The following is a 23,651-nucleotide window of genomic DNA, read 5'->3' as shown; positions in this document are numbered from 1 at the left end:
ATTTTGGCTGTGGTAGGTCTTCGTTGCTGCATGAGGGCTCTCTCTAGTTGCGGTGGCTTCTCTTGTTGCAGAGCCAGGCTTTAGGTGTACGGTCTTCAAGAGTTGGCGCACATGGGCTTAGTTGCTCCTTGGCATGCAAGATCTTCCTGAACCAGGGATCCACCCGATGTCACTGCATTGCAAGGCGGACTCCTAGCCACTGGACCACCAGGGAAGCCCTAGACAGTGTTTATGTTGTGCTCGACCTTGTTCTGAGCATTTTACATATATATATTTACTCGGTTAATTCTCTCAGTAACTCCATAAAGTGAATGCTAGTAGTATCCCCATTTTAACAGGTGCGAAAACTAAGAATTACCTTGTCCCAAATCACAAGGATGGAGCTGGAAGTAGAACCTAGAGAATCCCCACAATCTGTGCATTTAACTATAGTAATTATAGAAAAGTTGGGAAATTGGAAAGTAACAAAGAAGAAAGTAAAAAGTAAACTATAATCTCTTTATTCTGAGATTATCATATTTAACACTTTATTATAGGTCCTTCTCTATGTAAAAACGTAACAGGAATTATTTTTATTATTTTGTAGACTTTCTGCTAATTTTGTTGATGTTTAACTTTTAAGTAACGGACATTGTGTTATTTTTCAAAGAAGAAATCTGCCTTGTGTGATTTTTTTTTTTAACCCCGTCCCCACCACGTGAAGATTTTTAAGCCCTGGGAATTTATCAGTTCATCTATCTTCTTCTTTTAGAACTTGGATGAAGACAATGCGGTTCTGGTGCTCACAGTTGAAGAACCTGTAACTCAGGAACCATCTGTAGATACTAGTTTGGATTGTTCATCAAGTGGTGGGGTTCCATTTTTCCAGGTACCTGACTGTATCTTGTTAGATAACCCTTCCACATCTAACATAAATCTGCCATTTGCTATTGAGTGTAAAGCCATTGCTCTTGATGGATGGAACAGGAAAAATATTTTAGTCATTCCTTTGGAATGGCTTGTTAACTTTTCTGGTTTAAAGAATTTACACAAGTATGATAATTGATTAGGGTTTTTTTGTAGGATAAATAAACGCAAAACTTGACTTATTCTCCTCCTTGGCTGGTAATCTTCTGTTGTTATCCTTACGCCTTTTCTACTTCCTCCATACTCAGAATGATACTAAAAGCAGTCATTTCTCTCTTCCCTCTACCTGTGACGTGGATGTCCTGGAGCCTATCTCTGCTCACAGTCAGACTTTGAAGGCTAAGACAAAGATAAATTGAGACTGAATGCCTCTCCGATTTAATGACTGAGTCTCCTGCCTGAAGCTTTTCTATTAACTATTACCCCAGGTAGCCTGCACTTCTCACCTGCCTTGATTTTGAGCATTTACATCCTATGCCCTGTCCTTCCCCCTTTCACCACTTTTGGGACACTCTAAACTGTCTAATCTTTCCCACTTATTTAAAGACATAAGCCTAGACAGAGTCTGTGAAGTAAGAATTTCCTTACATAGGATGTTGATGTCTACATTTTATATCATAGTTGAAGTGTTGTTTCTGATGTGTCTGTGCTTCCACAAGATTCTCCATTCCTATTAAGCTATTAAAACTTCTAGCTCAGATTCTATTAAATTCCTCTCTCTCTGCAACAAGACAATTTTATCCCCCCAATCTTCCTACCTTTTGCTTTATTATTTACTATTAGAAAACGCTAGACATATTTCTATTTTTCAACCCTCTCTTCTATCTTATAAAATTAAGAAAAGAGGGAAAGTTAAGAGAACTTTAGTGACTGCTTAATCCCCATTTGAAAATTCTTTCATTCTTACAGCATATGATGTTCTGAAGGCCAGGCTTAGTGGTTCAGTTATGGCAAGGAAGTTGCTACAGTAGCAGAAAAGACTTGGGATTGGACTTTAGCTAAAGACCAGAAATTATTTTTTTCTCTCATGTTTATCTGATTTGGGGAAGTTTTCTAGGTTAGAAACTCTAAAGTTGCTTTACAATTTGTCTAAGAATTGATGAGTGGGTCTGAAAGGAAAGTCATCAGTTACCTAAAGCTCTCTAAGGGCAAGTACAAGGATTCCAATGAAGTATTTCCAAATGAGAAACATGAAATAAGTTTTTTAAAAGATAAAATATAGGTTACATAAAAAGTATCTTGAGATAGCCTGTAGATCTATGCTTTAAATAGAATTAACCCCCCCCCCCTTTTTTTTTGGCTGCATCTTGTAGCCCATGGGATCTTAGTTCCCTGACCAGGGATTGAACCCTGGCCCTGGCAGTGAAAGCACAGAGTCCTAACCTCTGGACTGCCAGGGAAGTCCCAGAATTGCCATTTTTGTACAGTAGCCCATCTTTGTTTCCCTAGAGCAAGATTTCTAGCAGCAGCACTATTGACATTTTGAGCTGGCTAATTCTTTGTTGTGGCGACCTGTCCTGTATATTATGTGGTATTTATTAGCAGCTTCCCTGGCTTCTATCCACTGAAAGCCAGTAGTACCCCTCTAGCTTTAACAACCAAAACTGTCTTCAGACATAAGCAAATGTCCCAAGAGGCAAAAGTCTCCCTGTTGATAACCATGGCCCTACAGTAAAATCTGTAATTATTTTTTTGGAAAACCATACAGAAAATTAACATTTCCTTCTCACACCGCCCCCCCCACTTGGTGATAAAATAAGAAGGCATTCATTTCTACTTTCCAGGCAAAGTGTTGGCTCAAATTTGTGCTGAGTATTTCTAAAGTTTTCCACACCTAATTTCTTCCCTATATCCCAGAGAATTTTGAAAATAGAATATGATTAATATGTGTCACATAATACTTTATATTGACTTAATTTTCTCCCTTAAATCCACAGCATAAAAAATCACATGGAAAAGACAAAGAAGAGAGGCACTAACCCATTGGAGAAGTCTAAAGTAGAAGAAATCACAGAGCAATCTGTTACGAACAGCAGATTACCTCTACGAGCCCAGAACAATTTTTAGTTAACTTGAAGATTGGTAATTTCACTTTTTAAGGAGAATTAAAAATAAAACCTGTAACCCCAGAACTTGAGCCTTGTGTGTAGATTAAAAACAAGTAGAAAATATCAAGGCAGTACTGTAAATGTAGTTGAATTTACTGTCTACCTATTTTACTGTCATTGCTGTAATTCCCTCTATGTTAAGTTGGATTTCATTTGGGATTTTCATGGAGTAAATATATATTTTGCTTTGATATAAAATAGCTCTTTTAGAACAAATGAAAAATGTTTTCTTGTATATTACTGAATAGCAGATAGATAGATGCTGCAGTGTTCTTTTAGGCTTGAACTTATGTAGGTAAATATCACCAGCACTTGGTCTTAGGAAGGCCATATCCTTTCTCTTCTTGCTATGATTGAATTATGTTTATCTTTCCTTGCCTCCTTCCTTAGACTTTTTCATTCTGCCTGCTCAGCTCACTTTCTCCCTTTTTATTTGTCACCAAACCATTTGTAGAGCTGGAAAATGGTATCTATCCATTATTATTATGAGATAGCCAGAGTTTTATCTAGAAATCTTTGACACTTTTCTGTGGTTATCTCTAAAATCACTGTCAACAGTAAACATAACCCTGGAAATATCCCGTCAATTTTTTTGTTTCCCCTAGATGTGAAAAAGCGTTTCATTCCTTTATGAGGCCTAACACATTAGCCCCTACAGAGTTCAAAAAAAGCCATCCTCTCCAGAATATAGATTGCTATTATGGGAGGAAAACCCTGAGTTCTGATTAATGGCTGTGTGACCCCATTTTGAGGCCTATATCTTGTGCAAAAGGTCACACTGATTTAAAGGCTTTTTGAAGCTATTAATTATGAGTGTAATTTATATTCTTTCGTTTACTTGGTGAAACTTTTTGTTGTTTTTTGTATATAATAAAATGTGTGTATATATTTTTCTCTACTGAAATCTTAACCCTTAATTGAAAGTCCCTGATATTTTTTTGATCTAGCAGCCAAATTTCTGGAAGTCAGGATGTTTCAGCATGAAGAACCAGAGCACTTAGAATATATACAAAGAATAAATTTTGTGCCCACATCAAGTTAAGTGTAGAAATTCAGAGTTTGATTTTGATCACTAAGTAAAACCAAGCCCTGTTGGAGAATTAGAAAATGTGCTACTTCAAGGAACTCAATTTGCCTTGCAGAGTGTTAATTATCCTAATGAAAATGATCTTGTAATTTCTCTGCAAAATCAGATGTCAGCACGCTAGCTATGAATAATATCTAATAAAAATAAGCTACCCTTGGTAAATCCATGATTAATAAGCTTGATCTCTACATTAACTTGCTTGTCTCATTATTTCTTATTTTGCAGTGGGTATGTTTACAGAGTTAAGCAAGCTGTATTAAAATTCCTAAAAATAAACTTCTGCACAGGTATCAGCAAGGAAGAAAGGCCTTGGTAAACATCCCAGCTTTCAGTTGCACTCCACGGGGCTATACCTTAGTTTGAGATGAATGAGAAACAGATTGGCCCTCAGAGGGCCTGAAGTCCAGCTTTAAGTCATCTCCTTCCCAAACTGTTTTAAGGTTATCTAGGAATGCTAAGGCAGCTGGTTGAACAGCCTACAAAAGTCATAATAAATCAGAATTTTAACAGCTAGAGCCTTAAATTAACTCAGTGCATTTTAATATACGGTGTGAAGCACTCAAAAAGTAACCCTCAGCAAAAATAGAGTAGGTAGCTTCAAGGACCCATCATTCCTCCTCAGAGATGAAAACATTCAGAAATAATTTTGTCATAACTTAGAAAAACAGAAGTTTATAGAACCAAGCAAAGGTTGCATCAGGAACAGAGTAACCTAAAAATTAGGAAAGCCTTTTGGTGTTTTACTTGCCCTTGATCCATCCCCCTTCCCAGCTCTGTGGTAGTCTTGAAGACAGGCAGAAGCCCATGGTTCTCAGAATGGGACCTTGTTCGCTGGTCCTGAAGAAGCTGAGGCAATTTTAATCTCAAAAAGTTGTTGAAATCTGTTTAGGCCAACATGAAGGACTGAAGCAAGGCACTTTCCTTTGTTTCAGCTAACTCTGAACTCAGGTTGGAAAATGGTAGGCATTTCTCGAAAATATTGTAAGGCAGATAACCTGCTGCCACGTTTGGCAAAAGATTACAGCTGAGGTAAATAAAGGTGTGCCCAAAGCCTGAGAGGAAATAATGGGAGAGAATTTCCTAGGGAAATCAGGCTATTCAAAAACAACAGTGTATACTAGGGAACTGAGAAAGCCAATCTATGTTTAGGGCAAATTGCATGCCTAGAGAAGACCTGAGAAGACCTAAGTGTTCACTGCTGGCGGAACTCTGGGCTCAGCACAAGTAGGAAGTGAAGGCTAAGCAGATTTTAAAATGATCTAGCTAAGCACTAAAGGAATGCTCCAATATAGCCACTTTACAAAGACTGGGAGGAGGTTTTTTTCCCCTTTTGTTTTCTTTTAATCCTTGTCTTATATATATATTTGCCACTGGCATTCAAGGAAATCTGTCAATACTAGCTGAATACAAGCAAAAAAGTCTTCAAAGAAAAGTCAAGTGATACTTTACACAAAAAGTTGAGAAAAGTCACTAAACTGCTACAGCCCACAGCAAAGAACAAAAACAAACCATGACGCATGAAGAATCTGATTGCCAAACTTCCCATATTATAATATTCAAATGTTCAGTTTTCAACAAAAAACTGGGAATTATGCAAAGTATGGCTCATTAGCAGATGAAATTAGCAGAGGGAGCATAAACTTTGGACTTTCAATCAACTGTCTCAAATATGCTCACAGAGCTAAAGGAATCCAGTAAATTGTCTCAACAAATAGAGAATATCAGTGAAGACACTGTAAAAAGGAACCATACAAATCTGGAGCTGGAAAGTAACTGAAGTGAAAAAAAATCACTAGAGGCTTCCAATAGTAGATATGAGCAGGCAGTTGAAAGCCAGTGAACTTGAAGCTAAGTCAGTTGAAATTGTCCAGTTGGAGAAGCAGGAGGGAAAAAGAATGAAGGACAAATAGAAATTAAGAGACCTGTAGAGCATAATGAAACATAACATTTGCAAAAAGGAAGTACCAGAAGGACAGAGAAAGAAAGGAGCAGAAAGAATCCTTGAAGAAATAGTGGCTGAAAACTTCTCAGATTTGCTAAAACACTCCAATCTGCATATCCAAGATGCTCAACAAGTCCAAACAGTATAAACTCAAGAGATCCACAAGACACATTACAACTGAACTGTTAAAACTGAAGACAGAATCTTGAAAGCAGCAAGACTGTAGTCTTCAGGGAAATGCAAATCAAAACCACAGTGAGATATCGTTTGACATCCACAAGAACAGCTGTAGTAAAAACAGAATAACAAAAACAACAAAATAACTTCCCTGTTGGTCCAGTGACTAAGACTGTGCACTTTCACCGCAGGGGGCCCCGGGTTAGATCCCTGGTTGGGGACCTAAGATCCTGCCTGCTGCACAATGCGGCCCAAAACAGAAACTGACAAGTGCTGGTGAAGATGGTCATTGGAAACCCTCATATACTGCTTGTGGGAATGAAAAATGTCAGCCACTGTTTAAAAAGAGCTTGGTGGTTCCTAAACAAGGTAAGTGTAGAATTACCATTTGACCCAGCAAATCTACTCCTAGATAGCTATCCAAGAGAAAAGAAACAATTTATCCACATACATTTGTACACAGATGTTCACCTTAGCCCTGTAAATGCTATAAACAATCCAAGTGTCCAGCAACATAAAATGGATAAATAAAATACATATAATGGATTATTACTTAGATAATGAAGTGCTGAGACCTGCTACTGTGTGGATAAACCTTGAAAAAAAATGCTAAGTGAAAGAAGTCAGATGCAAAAATTCATATATTGTATGTTTAATTTGTATGAAATATCCAGGATAGGTAAATTCATAGAAACAGATTGATGGTTACCAAGGTTGTTTTGAGTTGGGGGAAAGGGAGTCCATGGATGTGGACTTTTGTGATGTTGGAAATGTGTTGGAACCAGGTAAATGTGGTGGTTGTAGAACACTGTGAATATACTAAATGCCATGGAATTATTTTTTTAATTAAAAAATTTGAAGTATAATTGGCACATATTAGTTTAATTGTACAACAATTTGATATTTGTATACATTGTAAAATCACCACAGTAATTCTCACAATTATTCATTTTATGTGATTTTGACCAAAAAATAAAAGCCATTCAAAATATAAAGTGAGTCCTATCATTTATTAAAGAAGTAGTACTTGAATCATAAAGGCATTAATATTGTAGGCAGAACTGATTAGCAGAACTGATAGTAAAATGTTCTTCAAGAAACATGACAATGTAAACATATGTTGTATACATTGTGTGCCCATAAAACACAGCTGTTTACACTCCTTTAAAAATAAGCTGGGCTTCCCTGGTGGCTCAAACAGTAAAGAATCTGCCTGCAATGCAGGAGACCCAGGTTTGATCCCTGAGTCGGGAAGATCCCCTGGAGAAGGGAATGGCAACCCACTCCAGTGTTCTTACTTGGAGAATTCCATGGACAAAGGAGGCTGGCGGACCACAGTCCATGGGGTTACAAAGAGTCGGACACGACTAAAAGAGTCAGCAGTGACTGAGCGACTAACACTTCCACTTTCAAAAAACAATCCATGCCAGGAGCCAGCTCACGAGATCCCCAAAAGGACTGATTTGAGCACGGCTTCTCAGGCCTCAGGGATTCGCGGAAGGCCGCCTCAGCGCTCACCTTAAAGATATCTGTCTTTCTGATGTTTACTATAATAAACCTCTTCTTATTTTCTATGACTTAGGCAAAAGGCCTTTCCTGATTCCCTTCTAAAATAGATCATTCTGAAACCTCAAATCAACAAGGCCCCTGAATGGTAGCATCCTAAATAAAATTATCTGGGATATAGAGTATGCTGATCTAAATTCCTTTTGCTAACATATTAGTTTGTTTAATAAATAAGCCTGTTCCTTTAGAGCTAATATACACGACTGCTCCTTAATAATAAAACAGCATTGAGAGCCTCCGCACAGAAAGCCCTTATGGGCACAAAACCCTCCACAGGAAAAAAGGCTTGTTAAGAAATATAAGATATATTGCTTTATGAAACTGTTACTTTAGTCTATATTTACTTACTATGTATTTACTTTTAACATATTTAGCCTATATAATGAAAGCATAATAGTTAGAGATTTATATAAATAGAAGTTTAGCTTTAATACAAATAATAAGACAATTGTTGATTTAACTGATGATTCTTACTTAGAGCTGACCTTCAGCTTGCTGTTCTATGACTTTATGGAACCACATTCTTTTCTGTTGAGCTCAAGGCGTAGGATAGATTACCGAAAACAGGTTTTACCTTAAAACTTTCTATTGATGAATTCTTTCCTGCTGTGCCTGATACAAAAGTGTTCTGACTGATCAACCCTTATCAATAGGAGAGTCACAAGATGTTAGCAGGCCCCCAGGCCAGAAGATGATGTAAACAAAATGAACTAAGATATGCAAACAATGTCAGTAAAGGTCAACACTGTTGACCCATTAAGCTGATTTGGTATGACTCTATACTTTACATTTGTTTCTATGTACCACTAAAAATATAAAAGCTGTCTTAAAACAATAAAGTCAGGAGACACTTGGAAACACCGAGACTCGAGACTCGCTGTGTCTTCTCATTTGCATCGCTGACGCCGTCCATCCTGAGGGAACCCCTGGACCAGCTGGAGCTGGACTCTGGCAAATCCAGTATACAAAGAGTGAAAGTGAAAGTCACTCAGTCGTGTCTGACTCTCTGCGAGTCTATACAGTCCATGGAATTCTCCAGGCCAGAATACCCAGGTATCGAACCCAGGTCTCCCGCATTGCAGGTGGATTCTTTACCAGCTGAGCCACAAGGAAAGCCCAAGAATACTGGAGTCCTGACCCAGGAATCTAACCAGGGTCTCTTGCATTGCAGGCAGATTCTTTATCAACTGAGCTATCAGGGAAGCCCAATATACAAAGAGACTGAACATCAACAGGAAAGACAACAGAAACAAATAACAGAAATTAAAGCTAATGGAGTTGCCAAACAAGATATTTTAAAAATCAAACATTTAAAGAATTTATAGACACAATGAAATATTTTGGATGAAAACTAGAACTTATTTTACGAAGAATCGATAGAAATTCTAGAACTGAAAAAATATAATAAATTACGGACACAGGGAATGGGTTTAGTTGCTGAACAGACCTCGTTAAGAGAGTTTTTAAAAGTAGATGATAGGGACTTCCCTGGTGGCCCAGGGGCTGGGACTTGGTGCTCCCAGTGCAGGCGGTCCGGGTTTGATCCCTGGTCAGGAAATTAGATCCAGTATGCTGCAGCGAAGACCCAGTGCAGCCAAATAAATACATACTTAAAAAAAAAAGTGGATGATAGGTTGGAAGAAAATCGTTACACTGAAACATAGCAAGACGAAAGGATAAGCAACATGAAAGAAACAGGACATGGTGAAGAGATTAAACATGTACATAATCAGTGCCTCACAAGGAAGAAGAGAGAATAGGACTGAAGCTTTATAATCCGGAACAGGATAAACGCAAAATCACACCTAGGTACACCAAATACAAACTTCTAAAAGGATAAATGAAATAAGGAAGTAAGAACAGTAGAGATAATTAAACTGCTGAAACAAAACAACTGATTGCCACCACAATGAAAATATTTTTTAGGAATGATGGTGCATTAAAGGCTTTTTATGTGTCTAAGAAATGAAAATTGATTTTTGTCATCACCAATCTGGCACTAAAGGAAACATTAAAGGGGGTTCTTTAGGCACAAAGAAAATGATATCAAATGGCCTCTCAGAGATGTAGGAAAGAATAAAGAACAGTAAAAAATAGAAATGCATCAGAAAGGTAAATTACCACTGTAAAACAATAACAGTGTTTTATAAGAGTCTAAACACCCTCAAGAATAACACATAAGAGAAAGAAACTTAGGAGTTAAAACAGTCAAAGAGTTTTATAGTTTCTGGTCTTACATTTAGATCTTTAATCCATTTTGAGTTTATTTTTGTGTATGGTGTTAGAAAGTGTTCTAGTTTCATTCTTTTACAAGTGGTTGACCAGTTTTCCCAGCACCACTTGTTAAAGAGATTGTCTTTTCTTCATTGTATAGGCAAAACACTCTCCGACATAAATCACAGCAGGATCCTCCATGACCCACCTCCTAGAATATTGGAAATAAAAGCAAAAATAAACAAATGGGACCTAATTAAAATTAAAAGCTTTTTCACAACAAAGGAAACTATAAGCAAGGTGAAAAGACAGCCTTCAGAATGGGAGAAAATAATAGCAAACGAAGCAACAGACAAACAATTAATCTCAAAAATACACAAGCAACTCCTGCAGCTGAATTCCAGAAAAATAAATGACCCAATCAAAAAATGGGCCAAAGAACTAAACAGACATTTCTCCAAAGAAGACATACAGATGGCTAACAAACACATGAAAAGATGCTCAACATCACTCATTATTAGAGAAATGCAAACCAAAACCACAATGAGGTACCATCTCATGCCAGTCAGAATGGCTGCAATCCAAAAGTCTACAAGCAATAAATGCTGGAGAGGGTGTGGAGAAAAGGGAACCCTCTTACACTGTTGGTGGGAATGCAAGCTAGTACAGCCACTATGGAGAACAATGTGGAGATTCCTTAAAAAACTGGGAATAGAACTGCCATATGACCCAGCAATCCCACTGCTGGGCATACACACCGAGGAAACCAGAATTGAAAGAGACGCGTGTACCCCAATGTTCATCGCAGCACTGTTTACAATAGCCAGGACATGGAAGCAACCTAGATGTCCATCAGCAGACGAATGGCTAAGGAAGTTGTGGTACATATACACAATGGAATATTACTCAGCCATTAAAAAAAATACATTTGAATCGGTTCTATTGAGATGGATGAAACTGGAGCCCGTAATACAGAGTGAAGTAAGCCAGAAAGAAAAACACCAATACAGTATACTAATGCATATATATGGAATTTGAAAGATGCTAACGATAACCCTATATGCGAGACAGAATAAGAGACACAGATGCATAGAACAGTCTTATGGACTCTGAGGGAGAAGGTGAGGGTGGGACGTTCTGGGAGAATAGCATTGAAACATGTATATTGTCATGTGTGGGACAGAGCACCATTCCATGTTCGATGCATGGGACGGGTGCTCGGGGCTGGGGCAATGGGATGGCCCGGGGGGATGGGATGGGGAGGGAGGTGGGAGGAGGGTCCGGGAGGGGGAGCGCATGTGGACCCATGGCTGGTTCGTGTCGGTGTATGGCAAAAACTACTACAATATTGTAAAGTAATTAGCCCCCAACTAAAATAAATAAATTTATTTAATAAAAAAAAACAGTCAAAGATTCCTTGATTATTGGGGAGGTAGTCAAGGTTCTAATATTAGACTTTGATAAGTAAAGTCTAAGTAAAATATTAAATATTAAATTTGAATATATTCTAACATTGGATAAATTTTTTTTGTAAATGTCAGTAGGGCCAAGTTGATTGATAGGGTTGCAGGTCTTCTATAACATTAGTAATCCTCTGTGTGGTGGTTCTGTTAATTAAAATGTTCAAAGTCTCAGAAATTCTCTGGTGCTCCAGTGGTTAAGATTCTGCGCTTTCACTGCCACGGGTCCAGGGAACTAAGATTCCACAAGCAATCAATGCAGCCAAAAATAATAATAATAATAAATGTTGAACTAACTATAACTGTAAATTTTTAAATTTCTCCTTTGAGTTCTTTCTGCTTCTAGCACTTGTGCTATGAAAGTGAAGGTGCAAGTCGCTCAGTCGTATCCGACTCTGCCACCCCACAGACTATACAGTCCATGGAATTCTCCAGACCAGAATACCAGTATTCTGGTATTATAGTGGGTAGCATTTCCCTTCTCCAGGGGATCTTCCCAACCCAGGGATCAAATCCAGGTCTGCCATATTGCAGGCGGATTCTTTACCAGCTGAGCCACTTGCGCTGTGAAGTACATATATATCTAGAATTGTTATACTTGATGAATCAACGCCTTTATCAGTATTATCCCTTTTTATTCTTGGTGACAGTCCTTAAAGTGAAAGAGTTAGTCCCTTCAGTCGTGTCTGACTCTTTGCGACCCTACGGACTATAGTCCATGGCTCCTCTGCCCATGGGATTCTCCAGGCAAGAGTATTGGAGTGGGCATGGAATACCATGCCCTCCTCCAGGGGATCTTCCCAACCCAGGGATCGAGCCCACATCTGTTATGTCTCTTGCATCGCCACCTAGGAAGCCCAGTGGGGTGAGTAGTCATTCCCTTCTTCAGGGAATCTTTAAAAATTGAGGTATAGTTGATTTACAACTCCAGCTTTCTCTTTCTTAATGTTTGTAGACTTTTTGATAATGGCCATTCTGATCAGTTTGAGGTGATACTTTATTGTAGTTTTGATTTGCATTTCTTTAATAATTATGTTGTTTTTTTCTTTTTTTCTACCTCCTTTAGAAATAATTAAATGTTTTAATGAGTCCATTTTATCTCCATTAAAACTTTTGTTTAGTTTTTTTCCAAAGGCTTACTTATATATATATATATATATACACACACATATATATATATATTGAACTAATCATAGTCTGCCCTCAAAAAAATTATACTGAATCATATATAGCTTCAGAACCTAACAACAGCACACTTATAATTATTCTCTCTCATCTTTTCTGTGGTTTTCATTTTACTCTTATATTTGCAATAAAACCACAATCCATTGTTACTGTATTTCATCTTGAAAGATAATTATCTTTGGAGAGATTAAAAATAAGATTGTCTTTCGATTTATTTTCATTTTAACCATTTCCAGAGATCTTTATTTTTGTAGATCTGTCTTTGTGTATGATACCATATTCTCTAAAACACTCTTATTGAAGAGCTTCCTTTCATATTTCTTACAGTATAGGACTGCTGGTAATGAATTCTGTCACTTTTGTTTTCTAAAATATTCTTTGTCTTCATTTTTGAAAGATATTTCATCGTGTGTGTAATTCTGGGTTGGCAGTTATTTTCTTTCAGCACATTGTGTCACTGCATTGTCCTCTGGTTTGCACAGTTTCTATGAAGAAGCCTATGGGCTCAATACAGGACAGAAATGGTATGGACCTAACAGAAGCAGAAGATATTAAGAAGAGGTGGCAAGAATACACAGAAGAACTATACAAAAAAGATCTTCACGACCCAGATAATCACAATGGTGTGATCACTCACATTCACCTAGAGCCAGACATCCTGGAATGTGAAGTCAAGTGGGCCTTAGGAAGCATCACTACGAACAAAGCTAGTGGAGGTGATGGAATTCCAGTTGAGCTATTTCAAATCCTCAAAGATGATGCTGTGAACGTGCTGCACTCAACATGTCAGCAAATTTGGAAAACTCAGCAGTGGTCACAGGACTGGAAAAGGTCAGTTTTCATTCCAATCCCAAAGAAAGGCAATGCCAAAGAATGCTCAAACTACCGCACAATTGCACTCATCTCACATGCTAGTAAAGTAATGCCCAAAATTCTCCAAGCCAGGTTTCAGCTATATGTGAACTGAGAACTTCCAGATGTTCAAGCTGGTCTTAGAAAAGGCAGAGGAACTAGAGATCTAATTGCCAACATCCGCTGGATCATCAAAAAAGCAAGAGAGTTCCAGAAAAACATCTATCTCTGCTTTATTGACTATGCCAAAGCCTTTGACTGTGTGGATCACAATAAACTGTGGAAAATTCTGAAGGACATGGGAATACCAGATCGCCTGATCTGCCTCCCAAGAAACCTGTATGCAGGTCAGGAAGCAACAGTTAGAACTAGACATAGAACAACAGACTGGTTCCAAATAAGAAAAGAAGTATGTCAAGGCTGTATATTGTCACCCTGCTTATTTAACTTATATGCAGAGTACATCATGAGAAACATTGGGCTGGATGAACCACAAGCTGGAATCAAGATTGCCGGGAGAAATATCAATAACCTCAGATATGCAGATGACACCACCCTTATGGCAGAAAGTGAAGAAGAACTAAAGAAGCTCTTGATGAAAGTGAAAGAGGAGAGTGAAGAAGTTGGCTTAAAGCTCAACATTCAGAAAACTAAGATCATGGCATCCAGTCCCATCACTTCATGGCAAATAGATGGGGAAACAGTGGAGACAGTGGCTGACTTTATTTTGGGGGGCTCTAAAATCACTGCAGATGGTGACTGCAGCCATGAAATTAAAAGACGCTTGCTCCTTGGAAGGAAAGTTATGACCAACCTAGACAGCATATTAAAAAGCAGAGACATTACGTTGTCCACAAGGGTCCGTCTAGTCAAGGCTATGGTTTTTCCAGTAGTCATGTATGGATGTGAGAGTTGGACTATAAAGAAAGCTGAGTGCCGAAGAATTGATGCTTTTGAGCTGTGGTGTTGGAGAAGACTCTTGACAGTCCCTTGGACTGCAAGGATATCCAAGCAGTCCATTCTAAAGCAGATCAGTCCTGGGTGTTCATTGGAAGGACTGATGTTGAAGCTGAAACTCCAATACTTTGGCCACCTGATGTGAAGAGCTGACTCATTGGAAAAGACCCTGATGCTGGGAAAGATTGAGGGCAGGAGGAGAAGGGGACGACAGAGGATGAGATGGTTGGATGGCATCACCGACTCAACGGGCATGGGTTTGGATAGACTCCGGGAGTTGGTGATGGACAGGGAGGCCTGGTGTGCTGTGGTTCATGGGGTCGCAAGGAGTCAGACACGACTGAGCGACTGAACTGAACTGAATATGATGATAAGGATCAACTAATAGAGAGATAGGAGGTTGGAAAAAAATCACTTATAAAACTTGTAGCTGTGAGATGTCACAGAAGATTTAGTATGGCCTGAACTACGATTCTGATGGATGACAAAGTTTACTCCAAGAAACTTTTAGGATGAAAGATTTGAGAGTCTGATCTTGGGATTAGGCAGTGAAGGGGAAAGAGATTCAAAGATTACTCCAATTTTCAAGCTAAACTAAGGAAATGCTAACACCAACATATGCAAAACTAGGAAAATCAACAGAGAAAACCAGTTTTGAAGGAAGACCACTGATTCATTCATGGGATAAAAGTCAGGCAGTGTGATAGCTTCCCCTTAAGGAACAGTTCGTGAGTCACACTTCTTTTTAAGTAACATACTCTTAATAGGCAAAGAGAAAATATTTAATACATAGCTCTTTGGGAGGAATAAAAGCTGTTATAGCTTTTAACTCTACAAGGATTTTACAAGTACCATTTTAAAAGAATACTGTTATAATAATACTGAGTTGCTTTTCAAAATAAACTGAAAGAAGGAACAGAAGACAAAAGTAGAGATGTTCAGTAAAATGTCAGAGATGGAGGAGTGAAACTATTCAATCCAATTTGACTGAACGCTCCTTGAGGACAGAACTGATTGGCTGTCCCTGCATCCCCACAGCACTGAGCACAGTGAATGATCACTACAGAATATTGATACTTAAGTAACGCTGAATGAACAGACAGAAAAGAGTGAGGGCAAAGACAAGCCAATTAGAAATACCCTACCCAAGCCTCCAGAACCCAACATACCTTAAAGGAGCTAACGCTTTCCCAGTTTGTCCACCCCACCAGTCAGCAGCATTTGTGTACCTCACAGAAAGAGCAATGTCCATAGGAATGGGGGTGGGGCAGGCAACATGTCCAAAGGTGTTGACAGCTGGGTTGCATGGGAGGTCCAGAAGCTGAGGGCATTCCCTGCTGTTTCTGGTGGTCTCCTCCATCAGGTTAAGAGGATGGCATTCTTCCATATATAACAGTTTGCATCTGCTAATCCCAAACTCCCAATCCAGCCTTCCCTCAGCCTCCTTCCCCAATGGCAACCAGATGTCTATCCTCTAGGTCTAGATTCATTCTCTTTCCTAATTGGGTTATCAAACAATGCAAGGCTTCCCCAGTGGCTCAAGTAGTAAAGAATCAGCCTGCAATTCAGAAAACACACTAGACACAGGTCCAATCCCTGGGTTGGGAAGATCCCCTGAAGGAGGAAATGGCAACCTACTCCATTATTCTTGCCTGGAAAATCCCATGGACAGAGGAGCCTGGTGAGATATAGTCCATAGAGTCACAAAGAGTCAGACATGACTGTGCATGCAGGAAACAATTCAAAAACTATTCATTACATGTATTCAAAATTTATCCCTATAATGAATTATTGCTTTGGGTATGACCCTAAAAATTTTTTTTGGTAACAGTTCACTTCTTAATGTTACAATTATTTATATGGAATTCATCACTATCTTTTTATGTCTTTTGTTTCATATTTTCAGGTAATATTTGATGTATTTAGTAATATAGTAATACTTAATGAATCTTTTCAGATGTCTGGTGAATTGAACTCAGTCTAAGCAATTGTGATAAAATGCATCTAATAGCTATAGTAAATCACCATGAAAATGACCTCTTGCATTTTAAAATGAGAGTGGGATCCTTCACATACTATATTTTCTCACTTGTTTTATGGGACCATCCCAAAATGTCTCTGCAAATAGAAATTAAAGCAGTGAGGCATAATTAAAAAAAAAAGAGGATGGTAATCAAATCATGGTCTGGGCTATCTGGCCAGGGATGGCAGACCCAGTAGTCAGTTCAATTTAAGGCATCTGCCAGAATTTAGAAGAACCTCACTGCGGCAATTTCCATTGTGAGGAAGATCTCAGGGGCTGTTCTGAAAGACAAAGATGATTTATGTCTCTCCCTTCCCATACCTCACTGCACCTCTACACCCTGGCCCTGTAGCTGGGTGTATTTCTGTCCCTCCATCAACCACAAAATCAGTGAGCAGCTGTAACTTCACCTTGTCTAATCATCCTCTCCTTTACCTGAAACTTTTGTCTTGCATGGCCCTTTACAAAGGCATCTTTTAAAAACTTCCAGAGATCCATTATGCTCCCTGACCTTGACCCACGTGGGCCACTGCAGAGTGGCTCTGTGAACATCATTCTCAGTCAAGTGGTCCTTATCTTCAGAAAGTCAGGAACTATGGTAGACCCCAAAACCAAGAAAGCAAAAATGAATGGGCCATCAGAATAAGGGAGCATTGATCCTTTTTCATCTTTGGTTTGAATCCTCAAGATCCAGTTTCCCAGAAAGACATGGGGAGAGATATGTATAATCCTGGAGTGTGTGGCTTGAGGCCAGTCAGGATGACTTGTTTTGTGATTCTGTATATTAACAAAGAGAATTCAATGTGGACAACATCTGTGTGCTTCACATTTTCAAAGGATAGTGATCAGGACTTCCCTGGCAGTCCAGCGGCTAAGATTTCACCTTCTAATGTTCCATCCCTGGTCGGGGAGCTAAGAATCCGCATGCCTTGCAGCCAAAAAACCAAAACATAAAAACAGAAACCATATTGTCACAAATTCAACAAAGACTTTAAAAATGACCCACATCAAAAAAATCTTAAAAGAAAGAAAATAATCAACATGTAAACAGACCACAATCATTATGAATCATGTTTGAAATTTACTCTGACCCACCCCAAATCCCACCTCTTGCCTGAGGATACGAACTATCTGACTATCAAAGGCCAAAGTGAATTATTCAAAACAATCTAAGTTTTAGTGGCTACTGTGTCAGGCACTGTTCTAGGTGCTGGTGACATAGTAGTGTAAAAAAAAAAATAGGCAAAAATCCTGCTCTCATGGAGTTCATATATCAGTGGTGTCACTCCTCTGAAATTTTGTGTTTATTCTTTCTTCCATTCCATATATATACGTATGTAGTATTATGGTATTAATGGGGAAATCCTTTCCTTATCAACATTAATAAAGTTATGATGGATGTTTGGAATTTCAGCTTTATCTTGGAGACATTTCAGGTGATCACTTTGGAGGTAGTTCTGAAAATTCCCTTGGAGAACTCAAAATTCCCAACCTTCTGAGGCAGGAACTTTCCTGATGAGGACAGTAACATGAAAGGTGAAAAAACTGGCATATTTGTATTAAGAAAAATGATCAGAATGCTTTAAACACAGATATGCTGTTCAGTTGTCAAAAAGTCCACAAGGCTCTCAAACATGCCAGCTAATGGAATAACTCAGAGGCTGTCATCCTGAAAAACAAGGGGATATTTCTCAAATTAATGACCCTTCTTGACGGAGGTTTGACAATGGCCTTGGCCCATCTACTATAATTTTAATGTAATTTTACGAATTAAGAAAATTACATTGGGCACTTACATCTCCATGATACTATCAAGGATATTGCTGTTCTATTAAAATTTTGTGGTTCCTGATTTTAGGAATCAGCTAATGAACAATTCCACAACAGTGGCAAAATGATGGGATAAAAACATAATGAACAGTTTATTTGTACTTCTGGGAGAAAGCTGAGTTGTGGTTAATGACAGCTGGATACTGGTAACTGCTTTTATTTATACGGCATAATAGAGATACTAGAAGGTGGGTAAAAGGCTTCGGAGAAGGCAGAATATTTATTTACTGATGACATCTTGACAAGTATAAATTGCAATTTGTGCTTTGTAATAAGATTTTTGATACTTACTATCTCCTTTCTTTGGCACATCAACAGGATTAAATAGTAACTAGAGTGAATCTATTGTTTTTCTTAAATGTTTATGGAGTTATAAAACTCTCAAGGTTTCTTTACTAGACAGGATTAGGTATTTGGAGATAAAGCTAGAATGATTCACACTGCTCAAAGAGGTTACAAAATGATAAATACCAATTAGACGAAAGCTTATTTTTATAACCAACAGATTGACTGGACTAGAGATTAATGAGTGCTGAGCTCAGGATGGAAAGATGCAATAAATTCAATGACTGGTAAAACTTCCTTTCTAAAGCTGCCCTTCTGTCCCACAAACTGTCTTCTTCTAGCACAAGGCGCTTCCCGTGAATGCACTCAGAAAATCAGGTCATAGAACTGGGCTGTTAGTGTTGGCTCTTATCTCCCACCCACTCCACATAGCACGCCTGCCTTCCTCAGGTCACTGATCAAGTTCCTGGAATCTGCTTCTCTCCCATGAGTGCAAGGTACCCCTCAGGGACTGTTCTTCTTCCACAATATCTATCTTCCAACACTCTTATCTTGCACTTGACAACTTGCCCACACCAGATAACGTCCCCATCTTGTAGCAACCAGAAACCACCACCAGATGATAAAATCACTAACAAACATGAGGAAGAAATGCCCTGCGTCTTCTCCCACGGTTCAAAAGCAGAGCCATCCTGGGACCTCCCTGGCAGTGCAGTAGTTAAGATTCCATACTTCCAATACAGGGGGCACAGTTTCAATCCCTGATTGGCGAACTATGATCCTGCATGCCTCAGGGTGCAGTCGTGAAAAACAAAAAACAAAAAAACCAAGGCAGAGCCATCCTTATGAACACACTCAGGACAGCGAAATCCTCTTGCAGAATCAGACACTTCACCCCTGTAAGTGCTTAGTGGGGCTACACAATGCCCATAGAAGACCAGAAGAGAATGGACAGTGAAAAAAAAAACAGATGGGTTTCAGCTTCATTGGGAACAGAGCCAACATCTATTTTTATTTCTGCTTTTATTTCACCTCTATAAACCCAGGTCATAGCACAGTGCCTGGAAAAGAGGAGTTGTTGTTGTTGTTCAGTCACTCAGTCTTGTCCGACTCTTTGTGGCCCCATGGGCTGCAGCACACCAGGTTCTCTGTCTTTCACTATCTCCCAGAGCATGCTCAAACTCATGTCCATTGAGTCCATGATGACATCCAACCATCTCGTCCTCTGTCGTCCCCTTCTCCTCCTGCCTTGGATCTTTCCCAGCATCAGGGTCTTTTCTAATGAGTCAGGCTCTTCACATCAGGTGGCCAAAGTATTGGAGCTTCAGCTTCAGCATCAGTTCTTCCAATGAATATTCAGGGTTGATTTCCTTTAGGTCATAGAAAACACCCTCTTCCAACAACACAAGAGATGACTCTTCACGTGGACATCACCAGATGGTCAATACCAAAATCAGATTGATTATATTCTTTGCAGCTGAAGATAGAGAAGCTCTATACAGTCAGCAAAAACAAGATCAGGAGCTGACTGGGGCTCATATCATGAACTCATTGCAAAATTCAGACTTAAATTGAAGAAAGTAGGGATAACCACTAGACCATTTGCTGCTGCTGCTGCTAAGTCGCTTCAGTCGTGTCCGACTCTGTGCGACCCCATAGACGGCAGCCCACCAGGCTCCCCCGTCCCTGGGATTCTCCAGGCAAGAACACTGGAGTGGGTTGCCATTTCCTTCTCCAGCGCATGAAAGGGAAAAGTGAAAGTAAAGTCACTCAGTCGTGCCTGACTCTTAGCGACCCCACGGACTGTAGCCTACCAGGCTTCTCTGTCCATGGGATTTTCCAGGCAAGAGTACTGGAGTGGGGTGCCATTGCCTTCTCCGTTTAGGTATGAGTTAAATCAAATCCCTTATGATTATACAGTTCTGTGCTTAGTTGCTCAGTTGTGTCCAACACTTGAGACCCCATGGACTATAACCCACCAGGCTCCCCTGTCCATGGGGATTCTCCAGGCAAGAATACTGGAGTGTGTTGCCATGCCCTTCTTCAGGGGATCTTCCTGACCCAGGTATCAAACCCAGGTCTCCACCATTGCAGGCAGATTCTTTACCATTTGAGCCACCAGGGATTATACAATGGAAGTTACAAATAGATTCAAGGGATTAGATCTGATTGAGTGCCTAAACAGAGGTTTGCAACATTGTACAGGAGGTGATGATCAAAATCATCCCCAAAAAGAAATGCAACAAGGCAAAAAGGTTGTCTGAGGAGCCCTTTCAGATAGCTAAGAAAAGAAGTGAAAGGCAAAGGAGAAGGTAAGATATACCCATCTGAAAGTACAGTTCCAAAGAATAGCAAGGAGATAAGAAAGCCTTCCTAAGTGAACAATGCAAAGAAATAGAGGAAAACAATAGAATGGGAAAGACTAGAGATCTCTTCAAGAGAATTAGAGATACCAAGAGAATATTTCACGCAAAGATGGGCACAATAAAGGACAGAAATGGTATGGACCTCACAGAAGCAGAAGATATTAAGAAGAGGTGGCAAGAATACACAGAAGAACTATACAAAAAAGATCTTCATGACCCAGATAAGCACAATGGTGTGATCACTCACCTAGAGCCAAACATCCTGTAGTATGAAGTCAAGTGGGCCTCAGGAAGCATCACTACGAACAGAGCTAGTGGAGGTGATGGAATTCCAGCTGAGCTATTTCCAATCCTCAAAGATGATGCTGTGAAAGTGCTGCACTCAATATGCCAGCAAATTTGGAAAACTCAGCAGTGGCCACAGAACTGGAAAAGTTCACTTTTCATTCCAATCCCAAAGAAAGGCAGTGCAAAAGAAAAGAGGAGAGTATCTCCAAAACTGATAATGCTGCTGTTCGTACTACCAAGTACTTTCCACAAAGGCCCCTATGGCACAGCGCCCCTGGTTCCCTCACTCCATGGCAGCAAGGCCCGTTATACTTAACACAATGAAGAATCATACCCTTAGATTAGAAACAGTCAGACCTGTGTAACAAGGTCCAGATGACATCAGTCATGTAGGACCTCTGATCTTACTGTGACTAGCATTTACCTCTCTTATTAAGAGACTGGATCTCTAGACATATATATAAATTAGGTAAACAACAAGGACCTACTGTAAAGCACGGGGAACTCTACTCAATATTTTGTAATAACCTATGAGGGAAAAGAATTTGTAAAAGAATACATATATATATATATGTGTGTACATAGACACATATATATGTAACTGAGTCACTTTGCTGTACGCCTAAAACTAACACAAGATTGTAAATCAATTATATTTCAATTAAAAAATTAAAAATAAAAATTTTTTAAAAAGAGGGATTCCCTGGCAGTCCAGTGGTTAGGACTCTGATTTAGACTGCATGGGGCATGGGTTTGATCCCTGGTCGGGAAACTATGATCCCACATGCTGCATTAAAAATAAAAATCAAAATAAAACAAACGAAAATTTTTTAAAGAAGAGAATGACTTCCCAGATGTCCCTCTTCAACTCTTTGAAACTGTGAATGAGGTCCAGCACCAGCACTCCACTTACAGTCATATGAACTTCTTATTATCACAGAAAAGATCTTATCAGAAACAAAAGTAAATATCACCTATCTCTCTTGTTTAAAAGGTAACACATTCTCTCTCTCTCTCTCACACACACACATACATACTCATAAAATCAAAGATGATGACAAGACATTTCCCTTCTAATTACTCAGCTAAGTCATTCTGCATGCCTGATGTTGCTCCATCACCTCACGCCTCCCCGTTCTGCCCCCAACCCTGGTTCTGTGACTGCAGTGGAACCAGCAGTGGCACCTCCTGCCCTCCTTCCAGAGGTTTGTTGTCAGCACAACCTCCCCCATGCCCCCAGGGGCTGGCTGGATCCCCCTTGTGGTCTGACCTCTCTTCGAGCTTGTCCACTCTCCTCAAGGGGAAGTGAACCATTTCTTCTCACCCACGGCTGTCCTGCACCTTCTGCACTGTGATGGTCAGTCCAGTTAAGAGATTAGGGACCAAAGGACTGCATCTGGTTACAGATAAAACAAACCCTGGGGCTTGGACACAAGACCTCATCACACTGTGATAGAATCAGAGGTGGAGGAATTGCCTGAGGTCTCACATCTGGTTGACAACAGAACAAAGTCCAGACATAAGGAACGTTGGAACCATCCAACACAGTATCCTCAGCTATGAAGAGTTAGCACACAGACACACCCTGCAAATGGGATTCTCTGGCTAAATTACTTTGATGTTTTCTTTTCTCTTTTTTATTTTTAATTTTTAAGGCCACACTTCGCGGCCTGTGGGATTTCAGTTCCCTCACAAGGGATCAAACCTGCGCCCCTTGCATTGGAAGTTCAGAGTGTTAACCGCTGGGCCGCCCAAGGAAGTTTCTTTCTTTTTTTTTTTTTTTTTTACTTTTTTTCTTTGATTGTTTCTTGATACCAAACCCAAATGGTGATTCCCCTGTGTAGTCACTTCACCATCTCCCCATGGTCGACTCACTTCAATGCAGCCCCAGGAGACTCTTATACCTCAGCTCCTACCAAGACAACAGCAAAAGTTCACGATTCCAAGCCTACCTCTCATGTTTTATTCATTACCTCCTAAATCGGGTAATCCTACTCTCATCTTCTTTCCCCCTAAAATCATTACTTCCTGAGAACCTTCCAGATGTTTCTCACTCCTACAATCTAGTGGACAACAACTTACTGAAACCACTGAGCGAATACTAAAGTCATTTTTTCACATAATGTATGCTACACAGTACCCTCTTCTATGTTCTTAACAGCCAGGACTGCCCCTGCTTTCAAAGGTCTCTGAAGGTCCAGTGCCTGTAATAATTTGTAAATAGCTGGTGGCGGATTTTAACTAGAGTCTATTGTGCAAATGTCTGAAGCAGTAAGCCACCAGGAAGTCTCATTCACTACTGAATGAGACAGGCACACCTCCCGAGTCCTGGTCTCCTTCAGGGAAAGGATGGCCAACCAAAATCAGAATGTGATCTCAGAAAGTTGCTGCTATACTGTGCAGTA

The 23,651-nt window shown here is 39.5% G+C and overlaps 1 pseudogene across 1 annotated transcript in view; it reads left to right on the top strand.

Annotated features, from left to right (window-relative positions):
• LOC145539556 (kinesin-like protein KIF11) overlaps positions 1-2,973 on the top strand; it is a 38,101-nt pseudogene extending 35,128 nt beyond the window's left edge. The window contains exons 14-15 of the transcript XR_014077874.1: positions 752-868; positions 2,844-2,973. The product of XR_014077874.1 is annotated as a kinesin-like protein KIF11 (transcript). The remainder of the gene's footprint in view (positions 1-751; positions 869-2,843) is intronic.
• The last annotated feature ends 20,678 nt before the right edge of the window (positions 2,974-23,651 follow it).

This window comes from Giraffa tippelskirchi, chromosome 2, assembly GCF_054371585.1.
Source record: "Giraffa tippelskirchi isolate mGirTip1 chromosome 2, T2T-mGirTip1v1.2.pri, whole genome shotgun sequence".
NCBI lineage: Eukaryota > Metazoa > Chordata > Mammalia > Artiodactyla > Giraffidae > Giraffa > Giraffa tippelskirchi.
This window is presented reverse-complemented; position numbering and strand designations above follow the sequence as displayed.